General features: G+C 38.9%; 1 pseudogene; it reads right to left on the bottom strand.

The window, feature by feature from the left end:
• Positions 1 to 5,770: 5,770 nt before the first annotated feature.
• On the bottom strand, positions 5,771 to 6,630 carry LOC149195487 (uncharacterized; annotated as a pseudogene).
• Between the last annotated feature and the right edge of the window lie 1,044 nt (positions 6,631 to 7,674).

Here is a 7,674-nt window from a genome sequence, read left to right as displayed (position 1 = left end):
TATCATCTTCAAGAATTCAGAATGCAAGATTACAAAAGCGTATGTGAAACTTTTCAACAAATTCATCAGGTGCTTTTCGTAATTCAAGAATTTATTTTTCGAGTGATTTACGGTTAAAGTGATTGAAGGCATGGTCTATCTCTGCAACCAGATGAGAAAGGGACTGAATAGATTTTCCAGGCAACGTGGCACACCAGTGTATTGGGTGCCCTCGAAGCGTGTAGATGAATAGTGCGTAGGTCATGTATTATTCAAAGATTCCATGTCTTTCGTGTGAGCCTACAACGCTAACCGCGTGCCTAACCAAGCTATGTAGCCTCCACCATCGTATGTTTTATGTGACAAGTTATATGAGAGATTTTCCGAGATAATGAAGTCACTTCCATAAGACATACACTCTGGAAGAGAAAATCTGTAGTTAATCATGATAGATATGCAGAGATTCAAAACAGATGTGAGGACTCACCTTGTCATCTGGCCCTCCTTCTAGTGCCAAAATTTTGACAGTGTTGGACCTGCCAACATGTTAGGGGATCTCCCCGGTAAGAAGTCCCAACTAGACCTCAGACCATTTGGTGTAGGAGTCCTAGTAGTGGGTCGTACGATATCACCTTGACCGCAGTTGCGGGTAGAGGCAAGTAAGATGTACATGTTGGTAGCAAGGGTGTGACATATGCAACAATTCAAGGAAGGTGCATGAACGGTTCTAACACATGGAGGGTGAAGTGAGTGTGCCCCTTGGAAACCTATGAAAGAATGTAGTTAAGAAGGGAACACATGAGCAAAAATGCATCACAAACTGGAAGGAAAGTGAGCTAGTAATCCAAAGTGATGGTTAAACCAACAACACATTTCAGTAAGATTCATACATACTTATATAGGAAATCCATACATGCATGCGTAAGCAAACAGATACATATATCATTTAGAGTAAACAAGATAGCCAAAATACAATACGACATATTCATGAAACGTGTCGGCTTTGTTATATTAAGAAGTGAAAGTTCCAATCATACAATACAACCATGACCAACCTACAACCATGACCAACCACTAGTTCCGACAGTGGAACATTACAGTCACTACCGCCTGCTCCTCCAAAGAGATATACTAGCTCTGCATAGTGGAGAAGCCAAGGCTCGTTATAATACTCTCCAAGATTTCTCTAAGATACTCTTATCAGAATCTTGGCTGACCAAAAGCCCCTACAATGAGTTATGAGGGACTATTTATAGCAAAGGGTGGGGTGACCATTGATATTCCCCATTGTGAGCATTCATCTACCCTCATGACTCTTTAACTACTCTATGACTGTTACATTCAACTATTGACACTTGAACTTCCACTTGACAAGACGTTACATACAATCTGCTCATGTACCCATGTGAGACAAAATGGCTTGAGCAAGCCATGCAAGACATCACTAACACTCAGACCGTTGTGGTAAGACCAACTCTTCAACATGCTCGTGATGGTCGATGGTGATAAATAGATGCCAAGCTTGGTTGTCTGTGATGATGTCTGTGTGGTCAATGGTGACATCCTGTTGAAAGAGAACTCTTGCCTCTGTTGCATCTGGGTACACTAATATGGATCCTTTATCCAACTCGTCTGATAACATGTACATGGTCTTCCTGGGTGCAGCCAGACCGACAACATACTGATGCATAGTGTTCGCGTTGATCTCCAAGCATGTGCTGGTGGTCGTGCAGATGAACTTGTCGGAATACATGTTCAGCTCCAATCAGACTTGCTTCTTGTCTTCGCCCCAGTGAGTGTGCCAAAAGGGTGGGATCGCATATGTGCGCACAATGACATGCATGATGTTGAATTCCCTTACATGCGATCAACAACACTACTCACCTTGTTTGCTCCGAGCCCACTGCTCGGATGGATCTATAACTTGTACCATCGCAGTTTCGTCCGTCTGTGCATGTTGTGCCCCCTACTGTACCTATTCTTGTTGTAACCCATTCTCTCATTTGTGCAGCTCTTGTTCTTCCTTGATTTGTTTCTTCAACACATTCAACTCCTTATCTGTTTCTCTCTCTGCCTTTGTGTGATCTTCGTGTCGTGCCATCACCTCATAACCTCAATCTCCAAAGTTGCTTTTGTCATGAGTGGATCTGCTTTGAACTTGCAGCTTTGCTCCTCTATGTTGTCAACAACCTTCCTCTTGCATTTGTCACATGTAGGTGTGTTACCTTCTGCCACTACTAATGGTGTTGCTCGTTGTGACGTCACTGCTATTTCATCCTGATATCCTTGTCCATGAACAACTTGATGACTTCATAGATATGCAAGTTCACAGACACATGATCGGTTGCATCCCCAGTTGTGCTATGAATGGTGTCTTCGACTCTGCTCTCCTAGAAGCCATTGTACCTGTGTTGTAGAGAGGCAAACGAACACCTGTGATACCTGGAGACATAGCAACACTTATGGCAAGCAATCTGTCAGTTGAAAACCAAAACAAACTGTAAGACTTGTAATGTCCCTTAATAGTAAATAATAATAATAACTAATAAAAATAATAAATAATAAATCCCTTAATAATAAATAATAAATAATATTAAAAAAATACAAGAAAATAAATAATAAACAATGAATAAAAAATAATAAAAATAAAAATAGTTATAAATAATAAATAACCATACTAAAGCTCTAAATAAACAGTGTTGATAATATCGCCGAGATATCGGTGATATTCGGAAATATCGCGATATTTTCGGCGAGCCGATATATCGCCGACAAAATATCGCGATATTTTCGGCTTTTGAAAATATCGCGCGATTTCCGAAATATCGCCGATATTTCGGAAAATATCGCGCGACGATCAAAAATATCGCCTGGTGACTGTAAAAAATTTCTGCATGGCCTATAAAAATCTGATTTTGGTTTTTTTTCATATCATTTTCATTTCTGATTGCTGGAGAAGGAAGGGGAGAGCTATGTGGTTGCTGCCAAGGAGGGTTTGAGCATTCTAGGCCCTAGTATTGATATGTTATTCATGGTAATGTTAAATTCTTAAAGTAAAAGTGACATTCTCCTTAATCTTCATTTTCGTCCTTTTACTTAAATTTTTAACATTACCATGAAATGACTCAGGATGTTTGAGAGTGGTTCCGGCCTCATTAGATTTCATATGGAGAAAGTAGAATTTTATATTTCATTCAAAATGCAGCAGACTTATCAGTTTTTTAGGATTTCAGGATTGGGAGATTGTAATGTTTCTAGGTGACACCACCTACCCGGGCTACCCCTGCCACTAGTAGAGGACGTGGTCTACCTCCTATAGCTCCTACTTCTAGTTCTTCAGCTTCTAGAGCATAGAAAACTCCACTGCCAACTCCACTAGCACCAGCATCTACATCTAGAGGGAAAGGGAAAGCTGTGGCATTTTCTCGCAAGAGGGGCAGAGGAAATCAATAGGATTAGACTTTAGTTATTTTCTTATGTGCTTGTAAGTTGTACATGAACAATGAACATTGAATATTCAAGAATCAAGACCAAGCATATCACATTCTAATTTCTAAATAGTAAATTTTGATTCTATTTATTTTTTTAAAGTGAACTATGAACTTTGAGAAGTAATTATATTTTAATTTGATTAGATAAGCTGCAACCTGCAATTTAATATGGATAAAAAACTATATTTCGGTATATATATATATATATATATATATATATATATATATAACGTGTCCCCCGTGTCTTGTTTCCAGGTCGTTGCGTTTCGTATTGAATACTCGTATTTACGTGTCCTCGTGTCATGTGACTTAGCTTAGGAAATATTGATGTATTGTCTCCCTGGAGGGTGGAGTCTGAGGAGACCCTCTTGGAGGAGTCACCTTCATGGTTAGAGCCAGTGGCAGATGATCCATTAGAGCAAGGGCAGCAAGAGGAGGACTCAGAGTCAGAGGAGCAGCAGCACTCAGAGGAAGAGCAGGAGGAGGAGGAGGAGGAGGACACTGCGGGAGCATCAACATCAACACCATATGCTATAGATATAGAAGAGCATAGCCCCATACCTAGCACTCATTATTTGACATTAGGTGCAGAGGCAGGGTCAGGGCCTCCTACTACTAGGGGCAGGCCTGGCAAACAGCCCATCATGTTTTCCCATAAAAGGGGGAGAAGGTAGTGATTTCAGATAGATAACTGCTAGTTTTATTTGTTATGCTACATATAACTCATGACGATGAGATACTTTTATATATGTGATGTTATTTGTATTGGTTCTCCACAATTGAGTCCTTGAATGGACAATTATCAGGGATCAGCAGGATTTGGTATCGCCTTTGATGTATCATTTCTATTTGACATCATATATATCAGTGTTTTCTTCATATTTATGTGCCAATGTGTTTATTTCATGTTGTTATTGCTTTATATGTTTAAAAATCTTTAAAAAATGAATATATTATGCATTTTTTATGTTTGCCAATATTTTCGCCGATATTGCCGATAAGATATTTTCTGGACCCTCGCCGATATTTTCCCGATACCGATATTATCAACACTATAAATAAATATAAATAGAAATAAAACAAGAAAACAGTAAAAAAAAATCAGTAAACCTATCAAAAAGAAATAAAACAAAAAAGCAATAAAGTTGCATGTAGACACATGTAGTGTGTGCATGTGGTTCCCCTTCCAATGTTTGCTCTATTTATTAGATGGTGAGGAAGATGGGAGGCATTCCATCATTCCAAGGTTATATCGTTCATTTTCTTGGGAGAATGGTGTTCTAAGACAGAGGAGTCACTGGTAGTAGTACGTTGATTGAGGGCTCGGGGTGGCCAGTTGTAGCAAGTCCTTGTGCAATTGAGCCTACAGTTGGGTGGAGAGTCGTCCCCAAAACCTTGTTGCAGTTAGCAGACTTCAACCGAAATCACAGGTACAGGTAAGTGTTCTACTCATAGATTGAACTTGATATTAATTAATTGCTAATTGCATGTTGAATATAAATTACTTGATTAATTACATGTTTATTTTGGGTTGTTACATATGGTATCAGAGCGGCAAGTTCAACCCTTAGAGCCTATGGGCATCTTAGAAAAAAAAAAAAAAAAAATATATATATATATATATATATATATATATATATATATATTGTTTGTTGGGATTTTTAACTCGACTTGTTTTGAAAGTTACAGGATCGTTACTTCTAGGAGGCCGCATGTCTTTTTTTTTTGTTCTACAAACCCTCACTATACACGTAAAAAAAAATTTATTCAGTGCATACTGGCTGCATATTTATATATTGATGGCGTTCATTTTTAAAGTCATTCCTATGGGTAATTTCCACGGCAAATCTTATCATGTACATATTTAGTAATGAAGTGCTTCTGGTTTAATTTACTGTTTTGAAGGAATTGCCAACCAATATGAGTTTATTTATTTTGGCATGAATACTGGAATTCCCTTTTGGTTTTCCTTTCTTGTTGGTAAGGCTCTCGCTGGTGGAAACTTGCAAACTTATTGCAAAGGACAAGGGTTTTATTGGCAAGGCACTTTCAGAAGTTTTTGTGTTGGTCTTTTCTTTCTGTTTTTGATTTATTGCATCTCACAGACTGCTAAATTTGTGCATGGATTAATGATGACAACGAGAATCCCTCACAGTTTTTCAAGTTCCGTATTCTAAATACGCAGATTTACCAGCTCACTGCTTATTTCTTCCTTGAAAATCCAAATATGATAGCCAAATATGCAGATTTACCAGCTCACTGTTTATTTTTCCTTGAAATTGCAAATATGATAGTCAGGTTCAAATAAAAATTATGAATATGTTCCTTGAAGCACTATGCATTGTGGAGTTTGAAGTCAATCGCTCCATATATTTGTCAATAATGTTGGTATCGAGGTCCTCATCTAGCTTCAAAACTTGATTTTGAAGGGAATCTAGCCCCGCAGCCCACTAGCAAGGTCTAACCCAAGGGCTTCAGAGAGATTGGACCATGTGACCTCCCGATGGCGAGGCATTGATTTTGACCAACTGAGCTAACCCTTGATTTCTACAGACTAGTTGCACTCCTTTCTTCTCTACCCGATTACTAGAAGACCAGTGTTTACAAGTTTCTTCCCATAAATCGTCAACATCAATTAACAGACCCATTGGCATGCGTGGAGGATGAATCCTCTCAGTCCCTCATACACTTAAAGATTGCAGTTGACTTGTTGTGGAGTCTCCATCTTTTCAATCAATGATCATGATTATGTTCATCCTTTTATTTGTCGGGCGAATAGGGCCCTTAGAAGTGGATCTTCTTCAAACACTGCCATGCTTGTTAGCTCTAGCATCTGAGAAGCCCTTTTCCACCATGAATTTAAGTTCAAACTTCTTATATTTCATTTCTTCCATCCGCCGCTGGGCCATGCCTTTGGGGTTGAGACAGTTTCCCACATTTTGACTTTTAGGGTTTCTAGAAGGCCCCTGCTCGTTCGACGAATTGGCATCTAAATTTATAGATCCACCATGTGCGTCAAGTAAGAGTACCTTTCCCCATAAACGTCTACGTTTTTGTAAATAGGAGCGCCAGCGACGGGGAATCCATTCGCAGAGGCTTGACAGCGGAACCTTTTCCCTGAAGCTCTTCCACACCCACAGAGAACCTCAAAGTTAGCCATGGATGGATTCAGCAGCCCGCCCAACCTCAAATTTTCACATGGTAATTGAAAACCAAAAGTGTTGCAACTGCAAATTCTATGGTTTTCTTTAACTAATCGAATTGAAAGCAATCTGTCTCAAATATAATTTATTAATTCATAGGAGCTACAATTGCAAACTATAATCATTTGTAAGACACTTGGGCATAACTATGCACATCTAAGGGACACATTTTTAAGTGCTAACCATCTCATTCACTCACTGCTAGTTTGCAGTTCAAAATTGGACAACAGCACATTGTATTCTTATTATCCTTCTCTAATCCTAACAAGGTATCTACCGACTATCCATGAGTTTCCTTCGATTTACTTAACGATTGCCCATGAGTTTTCTTTGATTTACTTGACGAATGGTCAACAGGCGAGGTTTTTCTAGAATCTGAGGACTTATTGCCAGCTGCCCATATTGTCATTCTCACCCAAATTTTGTCTCACCGATGACGCTTGTCCCATACACATGGTCTTTATATCTGTGGAGGCACTCAATCCGAGGTACCCATTTCCTTTTTGGGCTATTACAGGTTTGTGTTATGTAAGGTATGAAGGGTTTTCCTAGATTGGGTTTGAATGAATTGATGATTTGAGGGCCTGGTCTATGAGCAGGAGTGGCGTTGAAGGATTTTGCAGAATTGGTTCTGTCAATTGATGATTGTAGGGTTTAAGGAGTGGAAAAAAAATTATTCATCTTTTGATGAATTGAGTTGCAGGATTTAAGTGTGACAGGGCACAGTTAAAAGTAGGAAGAAGAAAGTGTTTTGTGCTTGTGATATAAATTGTATTTTGGGTTGTGATATATACGGAGTTCTGTTTTGGTTGGTTGGAGAAAATACTTATTTGGAGGTTGTTTGCCTTGTTAAGTTGGTGATCAGTCTAGAATAATACAGTAATGGGTCAATTGAAGGATTTTCTCCTGACAGATGAGGCTTTGGGCACATTCATGCCTATTGTTGTATATTGGGTTTATTCTGGTATCTATTACTTGTTACAGCCTCTTGATGGCTACAG

Source organism: Pinus tabuliformis, chromosome 2_2, assembly GCF_031772625.1.
Source record: "Pinus tabuliformis cultivar Carrire ecotype Pingquan chromosome 2_2, CPIR1, whole genome shotgun sequence".
Classification (NCBI taxonomy): domain Eukaryota; kingdom Viridiplantae; phylum Streptophyta; class Pinopsida; order Pinales; family Pinaceae; genus Pinus; species Pinus tabuliformis.
The sequence above is the reverse complement of the archived record's forward strand: the minus strand, read 5'-3'. Positions and strand labels throughout refer to the sequence as shown.